Here is a 23,970-nt window from a genome sequence, read left to right on the forward strand (position 1 = left end):
AAAGAGAATACCCTTTTCTTTGTGCTTTGTTTGGTGACATACGAAAATGAAAACCACTGTTTCTCCACCTGCTTTAAAAGAATTCATTAGTTTCTTACAATGATCATAAATCCAATCCAGAATGTTGGGATATTTTTTGGACGGTGTGTAGGAATTTTGTGCTTTGATGTTTAAATCTGGCGTTTCTTTGAGTAGACTGGTCAGGACTTTAGCCTGATAAACTGTTCAGTGCCTCTTTCTGGCTCTGTCAATAGTGGAGTGACTCTAACAGTCCTCCAAACAAATATTTTATAGGCAGCTTTAGGTTAGAATGCAGAACCTTTAGAGTTGTGGTTCTTACATAGGCCTGTTGGTTCTTAATCATACTTAAACCCCTTCTCATATTCATCTAGTAATGAATTTGTCATTTTCCTTCCATTAATGTTTGTCTGAACACCTCTTGTTTTTTGGCTTTATTGCTAAATTTATTTCCAAGCTAATCTTTGGCTTTATGCATTCTCATATCAGTTACATCCTAGTTGATTGCATTCCTATAAAAAAGAGTAAAATATCACCAGCTAGTCCTTAATGTGATGAATTCGAGTCTAGCATATTTTCCTGTGCATCATGAAGGGTCTTGCATGTTCTCCTGTGAATCATGATAGAAATTTTTTTTTCTCTGACCTTCAGCTTGTGGTTTTTACCTTCCACTATTCAGGAAGCAGGAGAAGTTTAGGCAGCTTATGCATCTTCTGAGCTAGTTTTTAGGGGCTTTTATTTTTAAATATGCAGAGGGATAAAGTCCACAATGTGTGTCTGTGTCTTCCATTATTATGATGATATTCCTTGAAAGTGTCCTTGATGATCTGGCTGTTTTAGAAAGCTGGTGAAGAGAATATTCTTCTGTAGGGATCTGCAGCCTGTGGTATGGTCTCGTTACTTTGGCGTGCAAGTAAAGTCCTTGCCACTAGATGACAGTAGAATCTACTGTTACGGTACCTAAATCAGCATTTCAATGCATTAAAATATTGAACTTGTTCTTTGCATTATCTGTTAGACTTATTTCTCTGGATCCAGTCAGAGCCCACTGAACTTCAGAAAAAAAGTAGAATTATCTGCTTTACATTTTTTCCCTCCTAAATCCTATAACCTGGAAGGGAAAAAAATTTTGTCCACAGTCCTGAGCAAACACTAGAGGGAAAAAAATGGCAAGAAATAAAGATTCTTAATTAATTAGATGTACCTCACCTTTGAATCTCCCTCCGAGCTCCCATTCATGCTGCCTGGCATCTCAGGTGCACTGTATTTTGTTCTTCTGACCTGATGGGACTTTTCTCAGGGATCAGTGGCTGCAGCAGAGGAAGAAGTGAATCAGGTTCCTTTCTACTAACTGCATATACACATCAGTATCATGCCGAGGGAGCACTGGCAATCCAGTGTAAAAAGAGACTGAAAGTATCCTCTTATTTTAAACCTAAGCTGAGCCATGAGTATTCTCTCATAGTATCTTGTGCTCAAGACTCATTTCTCAAAGAGTTAAAGAAAAAGTGTTTAGTGTGAACTTTGGGCTTCTTGGGTAAACAGAAGCAATGATGTTCCTTATGTTCACCTCCATTCTTCCTCTGCTTTGTGTTCTACAAAACTATTGAATAACTGTGCAGGTAACTATAGGAGATTTTTTGCACCTTTTTGATATTTATGTTTCTCAACTTCAGCTTTAAAATCACATTATTTTATCCAAAACATAATGAGAAACTTTATGCAATAAATAGAATGGTGCTTGAATGACAGAAGCAGCCTTGTTTTTACAGCTTTGGATGGGACAGTCACCTGTGGGTTAGTTTACTCTCTGCTACATACACAGCTTTCCTAGAAAGTATATTATTTCAAAGGGCAACATCTTTAGAACTTACTTAATTGCTCTGTTTTCCTTTGTAGCTTTCATTGTTTGTTTCATGTCAGTGAAAAAAATTATGCTCTCTGTCACAGAAATCACCCATTGCACAGGTTTTCACTGGATCTTTGAAGGCAGCAAAGAACCTAGATCCCAAAATACTACAAAATAAACCCAAGACTTTTTTTTCACTTTATAATTTCAAGTTTGTACAGGAATTATGGGATGAGAGTGAGTAACTGAGAAATGTCATATGAAAATCTTCTGAAGGGAATGAGAGTTAGCAGTACAATAAACAAGACAGGGCAGCCTTCAGGGAGAGCTTCGATTTCCTAACACAGTCTTTCAGAAGTCTACCTTTACCTTCCAAAGATTACCTTTATAATTTTCCACATCATATGGTGCTTACAAACATAGCCTCCTGTAAGACAATTTTTTCTTCAAAGTCCCAACATAGCAATGACACTGAACACTGCTAAACAACTTCTCGTGGGACACATTTTTAGCCTGACAGCCACGTGAATTTCTTTTTCCTTGTTACTATTGTCCTGGCAGGAATTGTAGCTTTGAAAATATCCATGCTACAAGAGTGTGTTATTTGAACTGTGGGAAATAATATGTGGCCATAAAGCTGCATGGAGATGGAAAAATTAATATGCTGGACAAGTCTAAGCTGTGATGAGAGTGGATTTGCTGACTCTATTATAGGCTGAGTTTGCTTTCTGCTGGGGACCCATATTTGCCTGAACTTGGAGGTCCTTCAGATAAATCCCTTGAAAGAAAAGTGATCAGAATGGGCATACAGTGGTGTTTCAGAGAATATGTCAGAGAAGACGTGGCAGTGATTTCTTTACCCCTTTTCAACAGGGAAATGCCTTTCTGCTAATTCTGTCTTCAGCGAGAAGCTGTTAATGCAGACAGCAACCATAGCCTGTGTTCTGCTGTTTGTCTGAGTGCTGACTTTAAACCAGGTTCAGCAGGGGATTTGGAAAATATCTTAAAGCTTGTATGCATGTGCAGGTCAGGGGGAGGAAACTCTCTGAGCACTCATACACTTAAAATCAAGTTACTGTAACTGAAAGAACTTTGACCATTTATGAGACTGAAGGGAAGGGAAATTGAAGTTTTTACATTTTAAAAGTTTTCTTTCAGGATGGTAAAAAATGAAGACCTGTTTTTCTTCTCTTTGGGTGATTTCTGGTTGTCTTCTACTGAGATTTCTGTGTCCAGCATCTGCAAGTAGCTGAAACAGGGCAGGGAAAAATTCTGTAGCGAGCATCTACCTCATCCTGGGTACTTAAACAATACTTAGAAGAACATTTTTCTTTATAAATGTCTAATGTAAAATTCTGGCTTAAAACAAATAGTGACTACAGCAGAGGGAAAACGTTTTTAAGCCCACAGGCCACACACAGCAGTGGTAGGTAGGGGTGGGCCTTGGTTTCTTAAGGTCCGCTTGTTGCAGTGCAGAGTGCTGGGCTTTCCTTCTGTGTGAGCTGCAGTAAAATCCCATTGCTCAGGCAGAAAAAGAAAGATGTTAACTGGTCTGAGCATGGCTTGTGCTTTCTGGAATGCCACAGTACCAGGGATTTTTTTAACTTTGAAAAATAACTAGTATTCAGGAAGAAGCAGAGCAAACCTATGGCAAGAGCCGAGACAAGAAGTAGCAAACAGTTTGACATGTTTCACAATGTGTCCCCTTGTGCATTCATGGGGAGAGCGGAAGTGCTACTATTATTTATTTTCATGAACAGGGATTTTCTTGATAGCACTCCTGTAGGTATTCCAAATACTTGTCCACACAACTCACCCATTATTCCTGCAGGAAAATCCAATGAGTATAGTGACATTACCAGAAAGATAGGTGAGCGTAAGATGGCAATTAGGGCAGCTGAATGTTTTCTCCATCCCTGGAGGTTTTTAAGAAGAGACTGATGTGGCACTCAGTGCCCTGATCTGGTAACCACAGCAGTGGTGGATCTTGGACTTGATGATCTCAGAGGTCCTTTCCAACCTGGATGATTCTGTGATTCTGTGATTTTGTGATTCCTGTGTATTGTATTCCAGTATGTTTGTTTGCATGTGCTGCCCAGCCTATTGAAGCTGTCTGCTCAGCTTCAGTTCATGTGCCTATGGAATGTTTTCCTTGGCTTCATCTTAAAACCTACACACTAAAGTCTAAGGGGAAAAGACCAAGGTGTCACTCCAAGTGCTGTTTGTGGGGCTGTTAGAAGCTGGTGGAGAACACAATCATATGGCCTTTACAATCCAAGCATGAAAGTAGGTTAGAAATTATTGAATATACCATACTGCAGGCAATAGGTCTTGTTTTCTTGGTGGATTCAGAATCAAGCTTATGGACCTCAGAGGTGCACACGCACACCACTCTGGCTCCTGTTCACGGGCACATAAACACCATTTGAATAAAGCACTTAAAGAAGATATTTGTTTTAATGATGAACTGTATCACATGTTAGTGCTTGTAACAATGCTATGGATCAGAATTAGAAACTTAGCAGATGAAGAAGTACTTTCCACAATCTTCACTACCCCTGAACTGAACTGACAAGGAAGCAGTAATTCTTGAAACAAACAAGTGAAAGTCAGGCAAAGGAAGCAGTCACCCTAAATTGAAAAAAAACCCAACCGAAACAAAAAACAAACCAGAAAAAGAAAGATCAGCAGGTTCCTCAAATCATCAAAATTTCCTGTTGATAGGGGTTCCCTTGGTATCCTGCCTTTGTGATTGGCATACATTATCTGAAAAACTTGGCTATTCTGTGCTTCTTACACGGTGCATGTCTTTACATTCACTTAGGGGGGAATTTACTATGGATTTTTTTGACCTGGAAACATTTTCTACCTCTGCTTTGCCTTCACTTGCATACATGTAAATTCTTAAAGTGACAGGGAGGTACAGAGACACCCCAGAATTTCAAGGTGTCCATCTTGTTACACTTGAACTTATTCTCCCAGCTAGTTGAAGTAAAATATATGTTGTCATCCAGAAGAAAATAAGACACCTTCCAAGGACTATTAAAATTTGGCCTGAAATGCTTCTGACTTTTAAATGATGGATAACACATCTTTTTTTTTACCTGCTTCTCATTGCAGAGACTGGAAACTCCCATAGGTGTTTCCTCATTCTGGAGATACAGCATACGAGTGCCAAATTGTGCTTATTTTTACCATAGGCTTCTGCTCTTAAGGCCAAAGCCATACAGAATCAAACCAAACCCATGTTGGGTGTAAACTTTGGAATCAAAAGCCACACACAGGCTCATGGCAAAGGCACAAGGTCTCACTTTTTCTGACATCTGATGAGAAGAAAGGTAGAAGCTGCAGCATTGCAGAATGAATGAAAAGCCACAGGGTGTTATTACTGGTCAGTGTAATAGGAGCAATTGGTGATGGTGGAGGCTGCTGTGGGAAGTGAGAATTTCCCTAGTTTCAGAGTATAAAACCCCCCATAAAACAGCATTGCTGTTTCAGTAATGCTGCACTGCATTAATGTCTTCCTGTTTATAGACTCAGTTTAATCTTAACAAAGCCCCCACTTTCTCCCCCAGAAATATTCTCTGGAGAATTGTCCAATCGAGCTTTAAATAACTTCAGTAACAGTGCTTCCATCATTTACTTTTGGAGATGATTACTTGGCCTAATAGCAATAATTGTGAAAATTCTGTAGAGTTTGGTTCATGATGAAGTTTGCAGACTGAGTTCTGCAATTCTGTTTATAAGGGGTTGGCCTTAAATTAAACAGTTCATTATTTTTCTGATGTTTGAATGCACCAATTCAGGTGCCTCATAGTTTATTTCTAATGGGAGGTTGGGTGCTTAAGTAGCTTTTATAGCCTGTCCCTAAATGAATGTTCACAGCTACAGCTAGCTGGACCCTCCTCTGTGATCCTGCCTTGATGCAATACTGTGTTGAATTTCCCTACTTCCCCAGTGGCTTCTCCCATTCTGTTTTGCAGATGACCAGTGGCAGCATAGATTGTACTTACTATTTATGTCCTGGTAAGGCAAGTGTAGATAAGAAGGACAGAGGGTTTTTTAGGTGTTTTTCACTGATACAAGCACACCAGCTAAATGTCAGCTACCACAGTCTTTCTCCTCAGCCTGCAGCTAAGGAACAGAATGCCCATATTACAGGCAGAATTTTTCTGGTTGAAAATCAAGAGGTTAGGATGTCTCCATTACTAAGGCCAAAATTCACTCTTAATCAAACAGAGTTTTTTTCATCCCACTGAGTGAGATCTGTGATGAGAGGAAGGATAAATCTCTGTGACTGATTTTAGGAAAGGGCTTACTTAAGCAGCAAGGGTAGTGCAATTTGCCCCTTTAACCCAACAGAATGTTTCCCTCCCGTTGAGTTTTGCAGTTCTTCAGGATTTTCATGGCAGAGTTCAAGAAAAAGGAGAGACTTTTGAATTGAGCCAAAACTGAGAAACAGATAAGTTCTGGCCAAGGGCCAGTGTTTTCAGAACGGTTGATCAAAGATAAGTTTTATCACAACTGGTCTTTAAAAAATACTGACATCTCAGAGAAAAAATGAGCTAAAACAGATGGAATTTGAGCCCTTACGTTTTGAGTTGAGATGGCTTTTCTTTCTTCTTCTTTTTTTTTTTTTTTTTTTTTTTTTTCCTTTTTACCCTGTGATCACAAATACAATTAGATGGAGGTAATACAGGTGTAAAATTTATTATAACTTCCAAATTCTTGAGGGTCCTTAGAGATCAAAGTGCAGACAAAACCTGCATTTGACCTTAACCACTACTTGTTCCTGTGGTCGCTGGGGATGATTAAGCCATTTTTAATATAGTGGATGCTGGGGTCATGCTTCACTTCTCCTGAAGCTCTTTAAAGGACAAGCTGCTATAATTACTGTACTAAATGTAATAAACTACAGAAAAATGCAACCCACAGTAGACTTGCTACTCACAAAACCACCCAAGTTCTGCTCTGGGAATGTTTTCTGGGTTGTCACTGCTTAAATGTTGTAGTGAGTGAGGCAGCTATTAGGAGAGCAGAGAGAATATGTGGGAAAATGTAGACATTGCTGTTAACTGTATCAGGCTTTTGGCCCAGTCAATTTTTGGCAATTCTTTTCCCATTAATATCGAGGCCACAGAGTCACAGATTAGAGTCATGGACAGATTTAGGTCAGAAGGGACCTCTGGAGGACATTTGGTCCAACCCCCTGCTCCAAGCAGGCCTTACTTCCAAGTGAGATCAGGCTGCTCAGGGCCTTTCCAGTCACATTTTAGATGTCTCCAAGGACAGAAAGATTGCACAGCCTCAACGTGCAGCCTGTTCCCATTCATAACCACTCTCACTGTGGAATATTCTCCCCTTACGTGCAATCAGAATTTTTGTAATACTACTTATCACTTTCTCCTTAAAACCCCTTCTTGGTTTTATTGTTTTTTTGTTTGGTTGGTTTTGGGTTTTTGTTTACTTTTTTGGTTTTTTTTTGTTTTTGTCTTTTTTTGTTTGTTTGTTTTTGTTTTTGTTTTTTGTTGTTTTTTTTCAAAACAACTTCAGGCTCCTCAAGCTACCATCCTCTTTGTAAAAGGGATGTGATCTGATGAGGAGAGAAGCAGCATGCCAAGTGACAGATATAACCACTCACGCAATCTGGGGTTTGAATTCTAAATGGGAAAAGCCCTGTGGAACACTCATTATGAATATTGGTGGAAAATCCATAAACCCAAATATATTCATAAAAGCAATCAGTCAAGCAATTACAAAGAGCATACAAGCTCAGAAAAAAATAATCTTGCTCTGTGTGTGGAGAAGTTGTGAAGGAGAAAAGAAAAGACCCCAGCAGAGGAATCCATTGTTTCTGTTCTGCCTGTTCTGATTAGGAGTGAGCACACTGGAATCAGTGGGAGCCACATGAAGGTTCTAGAAAGGGTAGATTTAACTCTGAAAAACAAGAGTTTACAATAAAAATGTTTGCATTTCTGTTTTTTATTTGTTAATCTATTTGTGATCAAAGTTTAACTCTTTGAAGAATCAGATCTTTCTTTAGTCTGCTACTTCTTTTTGCTGTGACGCTTTCAGAAATACGTTGCTTGCACTGGCACAAGGGAAAGAACAAGGTTCTGGCAAACTTGTGGCAAGTGAAGAGATGGCCTCTTGCAAGAGAAATTTTACAAGGACAAACTGATCTTATAGATGGATGGCTGCAAAATATAAGCTACATACATGACATACTGTATGAAAACACTGAAAAAAAGTCAATGGATTTACTGCCAAAACCATGAGAATGTGAGAAGTGTATCCATTTCTGTTTCAACTTGTAGAAAAAAAAAACATCCTTTTTCAATTCAGGAATTGTGAAGCATGATAAGCAAAATTAATTTGCAAATTATTTTAAAATACACAGGCCTGGCTAGCATTGTAATTTAAATCACCTCTTGATTTCCACTGTAACTTAACTCAAATTCTGATATGCTTTTTTTGGGAAATTCATTATGTCAACATAAGTAGGAGCATCTTATCATCACTCGGATGGTTGTTATTTTTTATCTGTTTAATTCATTGACTCACATCCGGCAATAATTCATGCAAAATGGGCTCTGAACTCCTTTGCAATATGCAGATTTGTGTGCAAATGAGCGTTACCTATGGTGTTCACACTGAAGTGTTTTTCTTTGATGTACATTTCTGACATTCTGAGATTGTAAAGAAGAAAATAACTTTAAAATTTTTAAGAAACCTTAATTGAAGTTAACATAAAAGAAGATACATGGTGTTAATTGGTCTGTTTCAGGCATAATTTGGGCCTTTGAGACCATGTCCCTTACCCCCCGCCAAAGTGTCAAGACTCACATCTTTAATTCAACAATCTTTGTATTAATTACCTCTGGATAAGGTAAGCTTTGATTGGGAGGCCTTTATTGTAAAATTATTGTACATTGCCTGCTTTAAGATAAATAAATTAGGGTTGAACTAAAAAAAAAAAAAAATCTCCTTCCAACTGTGAATGGAAAAGTGCATTTGAGTATCAAATACCAGATGAAAGGACAGTTTTTATCAGACTTCTTTAATGGGGAAAAAGTGTATTCTTTTGGTTCTTCTTTTACATTGTTTTTGCACATACAAACATACGAACGCTCATGTTCCAGGCTTGCCACCATTTCCCTCCCAAAAGGCCTATTTCTGCCTCATGGGATGTCAGCATTCTCCTCTGAAAGTACTTCCCCAGTATTTGGTCCATTTGTCACAGAGTAATCAGTGAGCTGGGGATGTCTTCCCACCACCACCACCACCACACTTCCCTCTTTGCCCTACTTCTGAATTGCCTCTACTTGACAGTCTACGAAGACCAAATTTTTTTTTTTTTTGGAAGAGTTGGAAGGACTTAAACTGAAGAGATTTTTGTACCACTTCCATGTCAACTGGATTTGAGGGGATGATAAGTGTCTGTAACAAGTTCTGTGAGGTACAAAACAGGCCACATTGTCAAGAAAGTTGCAGGCAGATTGAACACATCTTGTATTCCCCATTCATCCCAGAGGAAGGGTGACCATTCCTGGCCTTGCTGTAATCCATCTGCTGAGCTGTGTTTGGAGGCTGGGAGCCAGGGTGCTCTGCAGGCAGCATGGTTTTGGTATGGATTATGCTAAACACATTGTGCTGCCCACACCTACACTCCCAATGCAACTAAGTAGTTTGAACAGCATATTGGTGAATGTTGAGAGTACTTTACAACCTGTAGGCTCAGTTCTGACCTTTGGAGACACCAGTTCCAAATCAGGTAAACAGGCCAAGTGCCTTGTGTCCCTTTGTAAGCTACCACACATCATTCCACAGTGCCTATCTGAGGCAAACCAAGGCATGTAGATAAAAAAGCAGGTGTATCATTTTGAGGTTTCACCCACAAAGGTGGTCATGTTAATAGAGCTGGTGCTGAGAATGCTTATACTGAGCTGACACCTGAGTCATTTCAGATCTCCTGTCCCTCAGCAGAGGAACACACCTGACCACTCCTCAAAATCATGTACAAAAGTCCTGAAGATGTAGGTTCAATTTTTTTTTTATCCTTAGCATAGTTCTGAGCATAGTGTTTTCACCTCATCTTCCTTGCTTGGACACCTTGCTCAGTGCAGAGCTGTCACATTACCCAGTTAGCACAGAAGTTGTACCAGTGATAAAGGGATGCTGGAGGCTTCAGTTTTGCCACCTGAGCTATCAGCTACTTCAAGTAAACCAGGTTATACCCTATGGCTTTGGAATGGGGGTTGTGCATAGCAACTGCTGCTCCGGCCTTTTATTTGCATTGAAATAACTTGAAATGAAAGATGAATCCACTACTTCCCTGGGCAGCCCATTCCAATGTCTGATCACGATCTCCATAAAGAAATTCTTTCTAATGTCCAACCTAAACCTCCCCTGGCACAACGTGAGACCGTGCCCTCTTGCTGAGAGTTGCCTGGGAAAACAGACCAACCCCTACCTGGCTACTCCCTCCTTTCAGGGAGTTGTAGAGAGTGATGAGGTCTCCCCTGAGCCTCCTCTTCTCCAGGCTGAACACCCCCAGCTCCCTCAGCCTCACCTCATAGGACTTGTGCTGGATCCCTTCACCAGACTATATGGTCTGGTAACCACAGTGGTAGTGGATCAAAGGTTGGACTTGATGGTCTCAGAGGTCCCTTCCAACCCAGCCGATTCTATGATTCTATCATAACCCACAGAAAAAAGACCAGAAGTCCTTTTGTTTCATAAGAAACTCTAGGAATGCTGACATAGCAAGACAGAGAGCACCCATTCAACCCTCCCTTACTCTGGATGGGGAATGGTACCATCAATTTTTTGATACCACTGTGGGAGCCTGACCCTAGAACTGGCTGTCTACTGCTCTTTCTCCTTGTACCAGGCCACTGTGATTTTCATCCTGCTACATTTTCCCATCCCCTAGAGGCAGACTTGTCAAGAAGCCTTTTGTCTGGCACAGTGTTTTCAAATCCAAACTCTGATAATTATCTGTGGTTCTGCTGCGGACTTGAAAGGCGATTGCAAGGCATTGAATCCACATTCCCCTCAGTACAAAAATTAAGAGCAAGGGGAAGAGGCATTTCTCTGCTTGCTTCTCTCTCCAACACTTGACACCAAACGCACATGTGAGGCTGACCGTCAAAGACAAATGAGTTCAATAGAAAAGAGCAGACATGTAGTTGGGTCTTGCTGTAATACAGTACGAATCAGTAGAAAGAGCAACACAAAGGCTTTGCATGGCAGACTCTGCTAATCAGAAGAGGTGAGTGTTTTAGCATATTTAAACGAGGACAGGGCATCCATTAATCAAACAACAGAATCCAGAGGTACTGAAAGAGCAAGGGAAAGACTGTTGCTTAAAACTTTTTGACACGGATGGAGGATTTTTGAAATATCATTAAATGTGATGATCTAGGTTTATAGGAAGATAATGAGGTAAGTAACAAATATGTCAAAACTAAACTATTGAACATTGTAATTATGCTGGATACATATTAGTTCCTGAAAAAGTTTCCCATTACAGCTCTGCAGCTGTCAGAAAGGTGTAGTAAAATAATGGGTTTTCTGCTAATTTGATTTATTTAGCAAAAGGTACTATGTGCTAACTTTCTAACAGCTTTCATGGTATGAATAAAAACTGCAACTTGAGATGGCTTGGATTCTTCAATACAAATTGGTACATAAGAGATAAAAGCTAATTTTTCACATGCAAGATTTTAAAAGCTTTCATGCCATCTAAGTAGATTGCTTTAAAAGTACTGCCTTTATGTATTTCTCTTACAGTCCTTTACCTTTCTTCTACTGTTTTTCAAATCAAGCCCAGGTTGCTGTCATTCATTAACATTTCTCCCTCGTAGTAGCAATATTTTTCTTGTTAATCAGTTAGGAAATAGAATTTTTACGCCAACATTTTAAGGGGACGTTTCCTTAAAACTTCCCAAGGAAAAAAATGCCTTTTACTGAGAATTATACGAAACGTACATGCTTCCTAGGCCAATAGATCATTGCCATATGAGTATAACAAAGGTTACTTAGCAGTCACGGGTTTTCTTTGGGAATATTGCCTTCACAGAAGCAGATCTCTAAGGAGATGAGCTTATTTTAAGCTGATATTCATTAGAAAGCTAGTAAGCCACTAGAGACATTCTGGATACAAAATAGGATATCTGGCTTGTGCTTTCTTTTGCAGGTAATAAGGGATAATATCTGTAATCACTGACAGAATCTTTGATTTATTACTGTGAGACGTTATATTACGTCACATGATATTCTGAGCTTTTTATCTCTATTTCTTTAAAAGAGTAGTTTTAATGGCTTTTAAGCACATGAGAGCATCATAGCGATAGCGTCAAGACTGGCGTCTTCCTCAATTTATGAAAATGATGCCTCCTTCTGGACATGCCCTGGATTTGCTATAGTTGCTTGTCAAGGGCTTGAATATCTGCTTTCAAGACAAAATTTATATTTCATTGTCTTCAGCAGAAACTGGATGAAGGCTGCATACCTCACCAAATTAAAAGGGTTTAAGTATGATCTTTTGAAGGCAGGAGGGGGTATGTGTTTAATGTGTTATTGGATCTTTTGATGAAATATGTATCTTCCTCAAGGTACAAACAGAAAAAACCCTAAGTATTGGACAGAAGAAAGAGATGACTGCATGTATTAAACAGTAAGACTCTTCATGCTAAATACTAGATAAAGATGGTAATTTAATTGGATTGAATACTTGAGTTCAGAAAAGAAACAGAAAAAGAAACAGGAAGATCTTTGTTAAGAGTAAAAAGAAGTTATCGAAAAATTGGAAAATGGTTGTTTTAATTAAAAATAAAAAATCTAGAAGGAAAAGTGCTTGCATATACACATTAATCTCATCTATGATAAAAACGGTACAATCAAATCTGAAAGGAGATTTGGGAAATATATCTTTTCAGCTGTATAAAGGAAAGCTTTTGGTTTATCACTTTTGACAGTATGGATACAGTGCAAAAAGAGCAGAATCGTATCTGCAGGGACAATGCAGTACAGTCAGGGATTGACTAAAGGGTAAATTCTGCTCTTTCTTCAGTATGTTTTGGATGGCAGGATTTCACTGTCTGTACCCTGAATCCACACTACTTTCTGGCATGCAGAGAGCAAAACAAAAGGAGCTATTACATGGAAATTTGGAGCCAAAGCTCTAGAGATTATGGTTTTATGCACAGACTGACAACACTTCTGGATCAGGGCAGGAACATTATGAAGAAGGAAAGACAAAGGAAGCACAAACCAGAAACCTCCATGACCAAACAGGGAATGTATTATTCCTCAGTGCCTTTGGGTTACTGGCAACCATGGATTTCTTCCAAGGCTTTTCCCCTTTCTTTAAATTTTTTTTGTAGACAAAGAAATGCCCTTGATCAGGTGCTCTTGAGCATTGCTATCTACAGATAAACCACAGGTCTGATACGTCAGATCTCCAGCTGAATTTTCATCCTGGTCTTTCCATAACCTCTCTTGGAACGTTTCTCTCTCATTTTTCCTTGGTTTGCCTTTTGCCACTCTTAGAAAACAGTTGAGTGTTCATACAAGTCTCAGATAGAGGGCATCTTGGTGACGAATGCCACAAAAAACACCAGGCAATGACTTTTGCCAGGACCTGTGTATTCTAAATTATTTTGAAGTTATGCTCTGCAGCTGTATTTTAAACGACTTACCATTGGTGGGGGTTTTTTTGCCTTTGACACCAGCAATAATGTAACTCTGTCATATTATAATTCACCTTACCAATCCTCCAATATAGATGGGAGAGGTGAAAGCAAAATTTTTTGTTATTTTGGAATGCTTTGCTTTGCTAAATGATACAACTTGTCCAGAAACGTGGAGTAAAAGTGGAAGACAAGACTATAAAAGGTGGAGGGAGTGAAGAACCTCAAGCAGGTTCTGCTGTGGTATGTAACAACTCCAAGTTCCTATATGTGCAATAGAATAATTCACTTGCAGGTACACGTACATGGTTTTCTTTTTATTTGTGTGTCTCAAGAGGCTTGTCTTCAGTGCAGGCCTTCATAAATGTAAGGGCATGGAGGTATATGAGTGAAATAAAATTCCTCTGCTAATGTTAAAAAGTGTTCGTCCTTGTCAGGGTGAAGATGAACCAGAAACAAGTAACAGCCTTCAATAATGAATGTACATTTCTTCCAGTGAAGAAACTTGGGTATAAGTGGAGGCTGTCCTTGTGTTTTCTGCTGTGATATTTGTTGTCTATCAAAGGGAAGAGGCTTAGAGTGTAAGCAAGGTTCTAGGCAGAGGCCTAGTGAGATCCAGTAGTTTTATGGTCTGATGATAATACTCCGGCTCACTTTTCCCTGCACAAAACTGGAAATCTGGGGGTTCCTGAAAGAACTTCCTCCCATATTACTAACCTATACACTTGCATAGTTACTGTTCTGTGACTTAACTACTGAGAAATTTCTCTAACGCTGCAGGATGACAACTTTAATGAAATTACCACCAGTATAACTAATTTTGTCCAACAGGTTACTACATATATTATGAACAGGTGATTCCAGGTGAGATCTATCTGAACCAGATTTACAGTGAAGTAAATTGGAGGAGAAAAAAAGATTCTGAAATTAATAGGAAAATAGATTACTTTTCCAAAGTTTGGGTATTCAGACATTGCATGAATTTGGAGATGAGGTCTGAAGGCCATCCTTTGAAAAGTTTTTTTAAATGTTATCCTAACATTTCCTGTCAAAAGCAGTGAAACACAACAGTAACAAGCTATGATTGAATAAAGAAGCATGAGAACACGAAGCCTGAATGATCATGCTTTAAAGATCCACTTCAAACTCACTGATCTCTTTGTAAATAGATGTGAGTCCAGCACCATAGGACCTCGTCTATGGTGCAGTGAAGTCAGAGGAAAAACTCTCTTAGGCAGCCATCTGCATGAAACAAGGTTCTTCCAGCAGTCCCCAAGATAAGCAGCCATTCCTACCATTCACTAAATCTGGAGAATTTTTTCAGCATTGATTATCAAGTCCAGATCTTTCTCATTCCTATCTACAACACAGCATAAAAGATGAGTGATTCATTTTCATGACACACTTCTTTTGGTTCACCTCCAGCTCAGAAACTTCAGTGATTTCAATGTTATTCAAGCACCTGCACACCAAGCCCTGAATGATGCAATACAAGGATGCCATTAAGATGTGTCTTAAAGCACTGTTTGCTCCCTCTCACAGTGGTGCTCTCATTTCTTTGTGGAATATTTAAGGGGTGCATGTTGTTCTGACAGCATATTAAAGCAACGTCTTCTTTGATGATGTAATAACTGTTAACAGCTTAACACTCCCATAACCAGCTAGTAATGGGAAGGGCATGTTGGATTCTACTAGTTTTGAAGTGATGTCAGCCAAAGATTTGTAGGATCAGTTTTCCTTAGCTTTTTAAAATATCTACATCTGGTATACTTTATATTTTGTTCTACTCTTCTTTGGATTGTAGTTGTGCAGTGCTTTGTGACTTGCCTTGCAAGATCCATGCTTTTTCACCTTGACTTGATCTTTGTCTTGATAACCTTGGGCTAGTTTTCAAGGATTTGTATTTCAAGCACAAGACCTGGTGTCATCCATCATTAAAATATGAATTACTCAAGTGCCTCGTGATTAATACTGTGTAAAATCTTCCTTGCTGGGCATCTGATTCATTTCCATTGCTGGGACATGAACTTTTTTTTTTGCTTACCATATATTTTAAAGGTTGTCAGTGATGTGTTGAGCTAACTTGCAACCTAGTTCCATAAAGTTTTAATGCTCAAGTCCTGTTCTGGAATTGATGTATTGTGGAGTTAAAATTGCTTGACTCTGTAATCCCTCATGAATTCCATTGTATTTTAAAAGTCCATAGTGATATCTGGTCTTAAAGAGAAGTATGGAACTTTGTTATTATTTGTGCATCTCTTTGAAGAACATGATATGGGAAGCAGACTCAGAACAGAGTAACTCAACATATTGCCAGTGTTGTTGGTTTTAACTTTTAAGGCTGAAGCTAAGATCCACTTAGGCTTAAAAGAGGCTGTATTTTGAACCACTTGAGCATTCCAGCTACTTACCAGACTGCTCACACGCTGATAAACAAGTTGTGTAGAAAGAAGCTTTTTGTTAGGAATGAAGTATCAGCTATTCTAAGCTTCCTTGAAGCCTGGAATCCTTCACAAATATATGTAAAGTTTTACCATATGTAAAAAGGAAGACCTCAGAAATGGCAGATGAGCTTTTGAAAGAGGCCAGCTTTCAAGAACCTCTCAAATTTAGCACGTTCTCTACAGGACAAGTTAGAAAAGTGGAATTTTTTGTCTTCTGTTATAATAAAGAGCTATGAGGTGGGATGGGGATCCTTCTGGCAAAACAATACTGATGTGCAAACAGATCTGTTTCTGATCATACGTGGTTCTTGCACTGTTGATATCAAAGTATTCAAGGGATCAAACTAACATCTTTGCAGCCGTGTATTTTTAAAGGTATAGGTAGTACTGAAGTTGCCATAACACTAAGTTCTTTTATGACTTAATGAATTTTAAAGAACTATGTCTAATTCCAAGAAACCTTTTGAAAAAAAACACCTGAAGTACAGTGGATACACAGTTCAGGATTGTTACTGATCTTAAAGCAATTATGATAAGGAACAGTTGATGTGTTATGGTACCTGTGTGGATGTAAGGTTACAAGTCAGTTAAAGTTTGTAAGGGGGACTAATAAGCTGACCTAATATAACAGTTTTCCAAAACCATTTTCAGCTGCAAAGTGAGAGGGAAAGCTATGTAATTATCATGTGTAGCATCGTGTGATTAAGAGTATGCCTGTGCTCCAGTGGCCTTGACTACTAGAGAGATACTGTCCTTGGCTCTCCTTTACCTAATCTGCACCTGTGTCTTGTGACTAGTGGGTTTTATTAAATTGTTCTCAAAGTTGACTTTTGCTGGTACAGTCTTTGCAAATACACCACCAAGCCCCTAGAAGAAATAGACAGCTGACAAGATTTAGGGCCAATGTTGGCTAAGATTTCATGTATCAAAAACGCAACACCACGTCCTCAAAATCTACTTGGGCACCAAACAGCTATAAGGATAAATTAATAAACTGTGGGATTATATGCCTGAAAAATGAATAAACTTGGTGACAGGAGCAGTTCCATCAGTTGCACTTAGTGGTTCTACTGAAATAAACAGGTGTTTAAATGTTGTCTTTAATACATGTTGTACCTCACTAATTGCTCTTGAATAGTACAAAAAATGGTAGTGAATGCTTACAATGTTTTATGGTTGAACTGAGAGACTTCACAATGTGTGTACCTCCTTCTGTTATGGAGGTCTGGCCTATTAGGACTGAGAAAATGGAAGAAAGGCATGTGCTGATGAAGATGATTAACAACGTTAATGTATTGAATTGCTGCTTGATCAAGAAAGTGTAATTCTAGCTTAACAGCCTGATTTCTGACTGATAGAAAAGTTTTTGTTCTGGTGAACAGATGATGAGGAGCAGCTCTACAGCCAAAGCAGGCAGACACAGCATTGCTTTGTAGTGCTTGCAGCAGCTAATTAAAGTTACTGTGGATCTTTTTATAAAAAAAGTTACCGTGGATCCATACAAATCCAGGTACCTGTAGTTAAACCAATTTCTTACTTTTGGACAATACACAATGAGGAATAAACCCAACTACATTTCTGCTTAGGGGAAAAATAAAAAGGAACAAAGCAACATCCCCTTCCATAAGCTCTGCAACCCGGGGAATACTAAAAGATACTTAAATAAGGAAGAGTTGTTTCAGAGTGCTAGACAGAAAAGTGCTGGTCAAGAAAAGTATAAGATCACTTCACTTCTAGAAATGGGATAACTCCACCAACATCCTCGAGGACAAAGAATATGGATTTTCATATATTGCCTGGCTGGTAGCAAACCAGCTCTGTTGCTGTTATTTCAGACTGAAGGTCAAGTGTATTGAGGCCTTTCAGCTGGCAGGTGCATGTTTTTCCTGAATAGTTATAGTTGACAAATATTCTTCTTGTTCTGCTGACCATTAGGGGTACATTGCGATGTCCTGTTTGGTTCAATTTGAGTTAGCAAGATATGAATGCAGCAGGGATGAGAGAAGGGAGGAGGCTGGAGAGGAGATGGAAAAGTACAGAAGTAAGAGCCATGTCAAACAGCTCACCCACGGGATGGCTCTCTGTTGTTTGATGCATTTCTATGGATGATGTGGTAGGTTCAGATTCTGTGAAGGGGGAAAACCTGAAATATTTCTCTTCTAGCCAGGAGGCTAGAAACTTTTAAATGTAAGTAGATGAAGCCAGCACTCTTACTGAGTAAACACACCAGCTAAAACCACCCCTCAAAACACAGAAATCTCTCCATCCCAAACTCACCAAACAGTGAACTCTAAAACCAGAAGAATAATGAAGTTACTAGGAAGAGAGGGAAAGAAGTGAGGGCTGAGAATCAGAGACAGAAAATACCTTTGGAGAAGAGCTGAACTCCAAAAAAAATCGCAAAGATCTGACAAATCTGAATGGACAGAGTGCTAAATGATGGCTAAGACTGTGGCTGGGTACACAGCTCCCTGTGTTTTTTAGTGTTCATAGTCCTACAATACATGTGTCTATCTGTCATGTCGGTCATTTCCTTATCTCAGGAAGCAAAGCTATCATCTCTTGCTAGATAAAAGTAGATTCCTTACAAATGTTAAAAGTATGGGTAGGAACATGCAGTCAAGTGAAGAGTGTGTCTTTGTGCTTTCTCTTTTATTTCTGTCCCCATGGAAATTGGCAGAGATGGGTAACTTTTCCTCCCAGAAACTCCTTCCAATGTCTACAGACATAGCACAGAAGCTACCACTAAAACACTGCAAATTCAGGATATGTTAAACAGCCTAAGTGAGGTATACTCAGCAACAACCTTGTAACTGAGGGATTTATGGGGAGAGAGTTGTGCCTGCTTGCCTCTGTGTACTCTACTTGAAGATGAGTGCAGATCTTTTAGCAAGCAGCACTTTCAGCACTACCCCTATACATCCTGCACACAGGATTAAGGTGCCATGTGACATCAACTCCAAAGAGGAGGTTGTCTTAAATCACATTGTTAAAACAAGTAAATGAACATTAGACTTTTTTATTAGCCTCTATTTTCGGGCCATTAGTGTTCACGAGGGTCGTGTTTACAAGCTTTTTTCCCACCATCAGTGTTAGAAAATTGCTCTCTAAGTAAAGTGAAAGCTGAGATCATCATTATATGATTCCAGGAGCTGAGGCTTCAATAAAAATGCAGATGTTATGGGTCTTGTATGAATCAAGTATCTGAGTCCAGGAAGGAATAGATAATCCCTCTTCAGTACTCAGTTTGGGGTGTTCTCACTCCATGCTGCCTCATACATGGTTTTAAATGATATATCTACCCCTAAGCTTGATTGCTTTTCTTGTCTTGGCCTCTTCCACTAGAACTCATAAAGAACTCAGTCTGAGGCTTCGCTATATTTATTTATGTGATTATTCTTTCACTACCAGGATTAGGCTCAGAAATTAGGAGAAAGTCAAGGTCATCTCAGGAGCAATTTTCACAGAGGTCAGAGTATCCTCTCAGTGAACTAGCTCCATCATTGAAGGTTCCAGAAGGATGTCAACCATCATGTTTAAAAATATTTTGTGTGTTCCTGCTGGAGGGTATTTTTTCCATTAAATACATCAGGAAAGGTCCAGATGTCATAATCTGATCTGTCTTCCCACCAAGAGGTAATATTACCTTCACAATTGTTATGGACCGAGACCTCTCCTACTAAAATCCCTGTTCCCTCTGCAGGTAATGTTTTGCCCATCTTGAAGGAGAAAGGCAAACCCAGCCACCAAGCTGATGTAAATGACCCCCTGTGCCTGTGCCTGCCAAGGAAACCAGAACTGAGCTGAACCTGAGCTGCCTGTACTGGGGGGAGATGTTGGATGAGAGACATAAGGGGGTGAGGGAGGAAATGGGTGCAAACAGGGTTGCATGTGGCATATGGTTCCTTTTGCTTTTAGTCTAGGAGAAGTTTCTTAGTGGATATGAAGTCCTGTGTCTGGTTGTGTAAAGCCCATTAGCATGTGTCTCTGCAGTGGGTTTCTATGGCAGAGTTCCAGTAATTACTGTTCATTAGTATTCATTAATACCAGGTCTTGCCTGATCTTGAGTTCATGTTGAATCAGCTCTGCTGTAACATTTTTGATATGGGCTGGATGTAGAGGTCAGCGTGGAGGCATTAATTAGGCCTGGTAGTCAGAAGTTATTTTCATGGCTCTTCAGATAGAGTTTGCTTCAGATGCACCATGGCTTTTCCTTCTGAAGTGGAAAGCATATATGTAAAGTGGAGCAGTAGTGAGCCTGACACTCAATGGCTTGAGAATATAAAAACATGAATTTAAAGAAAGCCCTAAACTTGCTCTCTAGATTGACCTGTAAAAAAAATCTACCGGGGTTTCAGGGACTTTTCTTCACTGTTGCTGCCGCTTAGAAATGTTGACACAGAAAAGAATTTGAATGTGAAAAATATGGATGATGGATGATAATGTGATTTTTATTTCTGACTCTTCATTCCTCTCCTGATCAGCTACTGGTGATAACAATGTAACTGAGAGCTTTTAGGGTGCACCCCCTGACCCCTACAAAAAGAAGAACATTGAACAACAAACCTACTTGTCTCTTATTAAAAACAAAAAGGGGAAAAATGTCATGTTAGACTAGTTGTTACTACATTAGGCAGACAAGTTCAAGGTACTCTTGGAACCCAGAGATACTTTTGAGAGTCTACAGGAACTTTTCTGTGAGAAAGGGCTAAGTAAAATCTGAACATGGGTTGAATTTTTTTTTTTCTTGGATAGTTAAAGAAAATAAAATTATTTCAACCCTAATGTCTAGTTTTAGAGAAAAGAGTATTTTCTATGGAAATCTTAAGCTGCACTTATATTTAAAAGCACAGCTCTATTTACATTTTCTTTACCCTGACAATCTGTAAAATCATGATTCTCAACATGCAAATAATTAATTCTAGTAATAATCATGCTCAGTGGGATGTTACTTACCTGAGAAAGAGAAGGAATAAAAAGATTCATACACTGAAGTATCCAGCCAAAATATTTTCTTTTGCATAGCCAATGCTACCTTTAGTAGAATTTAAACCTGCAATGCAGATATACAGTTGGTGAGATCAGAGTAATTTACTTTTCAGTAGCATGGAGTGTTGCCATTACCTGGGGATTACCCTGGGGAAATCTGGCTGATGGATAATGGGAAAAAGGAATATTTCAGAATTTCTCCTCCTCAATAATGAATAAGATATTTTACATGAAACAGGAAAAATCCTCAGAGCACAGGAGATGCACTAGTTGGGACTGATCTCCTCATAAACCCCTGACTTTCTACACAACAACACTAACAGAGCTGTGTATCTAAATGCACTTCAAAGTATAAAGCACAAAGTCCTCTTCTGCTTGGAATAACACGTGCTCTTCTTCCATTTTATGGAACTTGGGTAAACTGTTCAAAAGTGTAAAGTAAGGCTTTTCTCAAACCAATATGTAGTTAGGCTATGAAGCTCTTGCTGTGGATGCTTACATTTTAATAGTGACATGGTGAATTGACACATTCATGAAAGAAATGATCATTGATGCCTATTAAATATAAAGATGTCATTTTTGTCTCATGAGGTTGTTAACCAACAAATCACTGGGGTCTGTGAGAAGCTTGGTGGAAGTATCACTGCTTGGTTTGTTTCTATGCTCTTTGTCTGGCCAAAGATGACAAGGGGTATTAGACAAATGGACTTCTGATCTGAACCACCATGGTCACTCTTATATTCCTGTATGTATGGGTCCTGAGAGATCATGCTGAAATCTTGATGGCAAAGCATTTCTGCATAATTTTCAAATTCAAAGAACATGAAACAGATCCCATAATGTAGAAAAACCTCTGGTTTAAACAAAAACAAAAGATGTAGATTAGGAAAATATGAAAGTAACACCTCATGTATCAAAGTATCTCTGTTAGTGATGTGGACTACAGAGAAAGTCAGTGTCCATACCTGAATGCTTTTGAAATATTGCATGATGTACACAGAAATAAAGATGAATTATTTTATAGCTTCAAGAGATCCAAGTACCTCCATGAACCTATGCAGACCATAGGAGTGTTTGGTGAAGGAGCTGCAGAGATTTGCAGCCAGCACTAGGAGAGGGAATGAAAAAACTAGAATCACATCCTGTTCAGGCTGGTTCCCCAGCCTAAAAAATCTGGCACCCTCTGGGCTGACCTTTGGCACCAGCTGGTTTATAGCTCAGACTCACACATCTGTCTCCAGAGCTGAACACCTCTCGGGCCTCCTTTTGCCCTCCACCAGAAAGTGCACACACTCTGGATCCCAGCTGAACTGGATACTTTTCACTTCCAAATGATTTAAAAGGAGAGACAATTCTCTTTTAGGGCTTCTATGGGTGAGATTCTTTCAAAGTGATGCTAGGGCTCTTTGCAGATTAATGATGGAAACTTGTCAAATTTCTTTGGGATGCAGTATGGAATACACAGATTAAAGACCTTCAAACAAATTATGGTTCATAGACACCCTTAATTAAGGGTCATACCTCTGCTGGCCTCAGAATAGGTACGTTCAAATCAGAACACTTAATATCAAGAAAGTCCGAATTGCAGTACCGGTTTTGTAGGATGTTTTGCTAGGAGTTATCAGATTACAAGGCAACCTGGATGTTGCAAATGCAACCCTTTCCTCCCATAAGAAAAAGTGCAAACTCCCCTAAATAAGAAATAGCAAGCCTTTTCTGCCAATAAAATATTAAAATTCTCTTTATCTGAGGAGAAGAAAAAAAAAATCCTGAGTTCAGTGGTGGTACATTCCACATGGAGGGCTCCTTTTCATTCTTGTCAGGCTTGGCATCTTGTTTTAGGATCCTTCTTTGATGTTGTACTCCTGCTGCAAGAGAATTGTTTCTAGTTCAGGGAAAGAACGATGCGTCTTTAATAAACAAACCAGGGAGCTAATACAAATCCATGTTGACAAATGCTTGTCAAGAAGAAAACCAAAGAAACAAAATCAATACATGGTCTTGCATTAAATCACATTGTTTACAGATAGATATCTTGCACCTTCTTTTTTTTTTTTTTTTTTTTTTTTTTCTTTTCCCCCACTAAATATCTGTCCCTGATTTATTTAGGATAAACCAGAATTTGGCTTTATAACAACAAAAGTTTTAAAAAAAGTTTACAGCCAACCTTTTCAAATATTCTGTCATTTTTAAGGAAAAAAAAAAAAAAACATTCCTCACAGCCTTCCTTATTCTGACACCATTTTACTTTAGAAGATCTCAAAGTACAAGTGAATACATGACACTCGCAGTGTCTCCAGTGTACACATTTTACGTTTGATTTATGACATTACTATATAGGTGCACTTGACAGCTTTCAGATTGAAGCAGAGACAAGAGAGCTTTAAAGTGAGATGGGTTATCTGGGTAAATCTATCAAGGGTTCGTCCTGGGAGAACAAGGAGAGAGGCTTTGTAGAGCCCTGCTGTGTAGCAAGCCTCCATGCTGAGCACATCCCAAGCTCCCTGACAGTTGTGCTCAGCCTTCACTGTAATAACGAATAAAAGGGAGCTCCCTGTAGATTACAGATCTTCCGTGTTTTGACATTGACCTTAATACATAATTTAACCACAAAGCCTGAGAAGTGTGGAACAAGATAAGAAAAGACCACAGAACTGGCAAATAAAGTGATGTTCAATCAGAAATCATATTTGTTCCTGATAGTGGAGATGTGGGCATTAAAAAGGGAGACAGAGAGAGATTGAGAGAGAGAGAGAGGGGGGAAGAGAGAGGGAAGAGCAGTCTGGGTTATTTGAAGACTTATGGATCTCTTTTAAAGGACATATGGTTGTCAAATAGAAGTTTGTCCTGGATTCACAGTGAGAAATAAAAAAAAAAAAAAAGTCAATGGTTATTAAATTTTCATATACGCTGGGTTGCTGCTTTTCTCAAAATACTGTGATGGCATTTTCCATATTTGCCTCCAGTTTGTGTT

General features: G+C 39.0%; 1 long non-coding RNA gene across 3 annotated transcripts in view; it reads right to left on the bottom strand.

Moving 5' to 3' along the window:
* Nucleotides 1-1,225: 1,225 nt before the first annotated feature.
* The window catches only part of LOC139795941 (uncharacterized), a 29,160-nt gene continuing 6,415 nt past the window's right edge, over nucleotides 1,226-23,970 (bottom strand). Inside the window, exons 3-4 of one of the 3 annotated variants that reach the window (XR_011725907.1) lie at nucleotides 20,964-21,060; nucleotides 1,226-1,328 (exon numbers count right to left, since the gene is read on the bottom strand). This is a non-coding gene — a long non-coding RNA (uncharacterized lncRNA). Of the gene's footprint in view, nucleotides 1,329-19,534; nucleotides 19,788-20,963; nucleotides 21,061-21,971; nucleotides 22,105-22,223; nucleotides 22,865-23,970 lie in introns of those variants that run through there. The other 2 variants (XR_011725819.1, XR_011726017.1) reach the window with 2 other exon arrangements.

This window comes from Heliangelus exortis, chromosome 1 (assembly GCF_036169615.1).
Source record: "Heliangelus exortis chromosome 1, bHelExo1.hap1, whole genome shotgun sequence".
In the NCBI taxonomy this organism is placed as follows: domain Eukaryota; kingdom Metazoa; phylum Chordata; class Aves; order Apodiformes; family Trochilidae; genus Heliangelus; species Heliangelus exortis.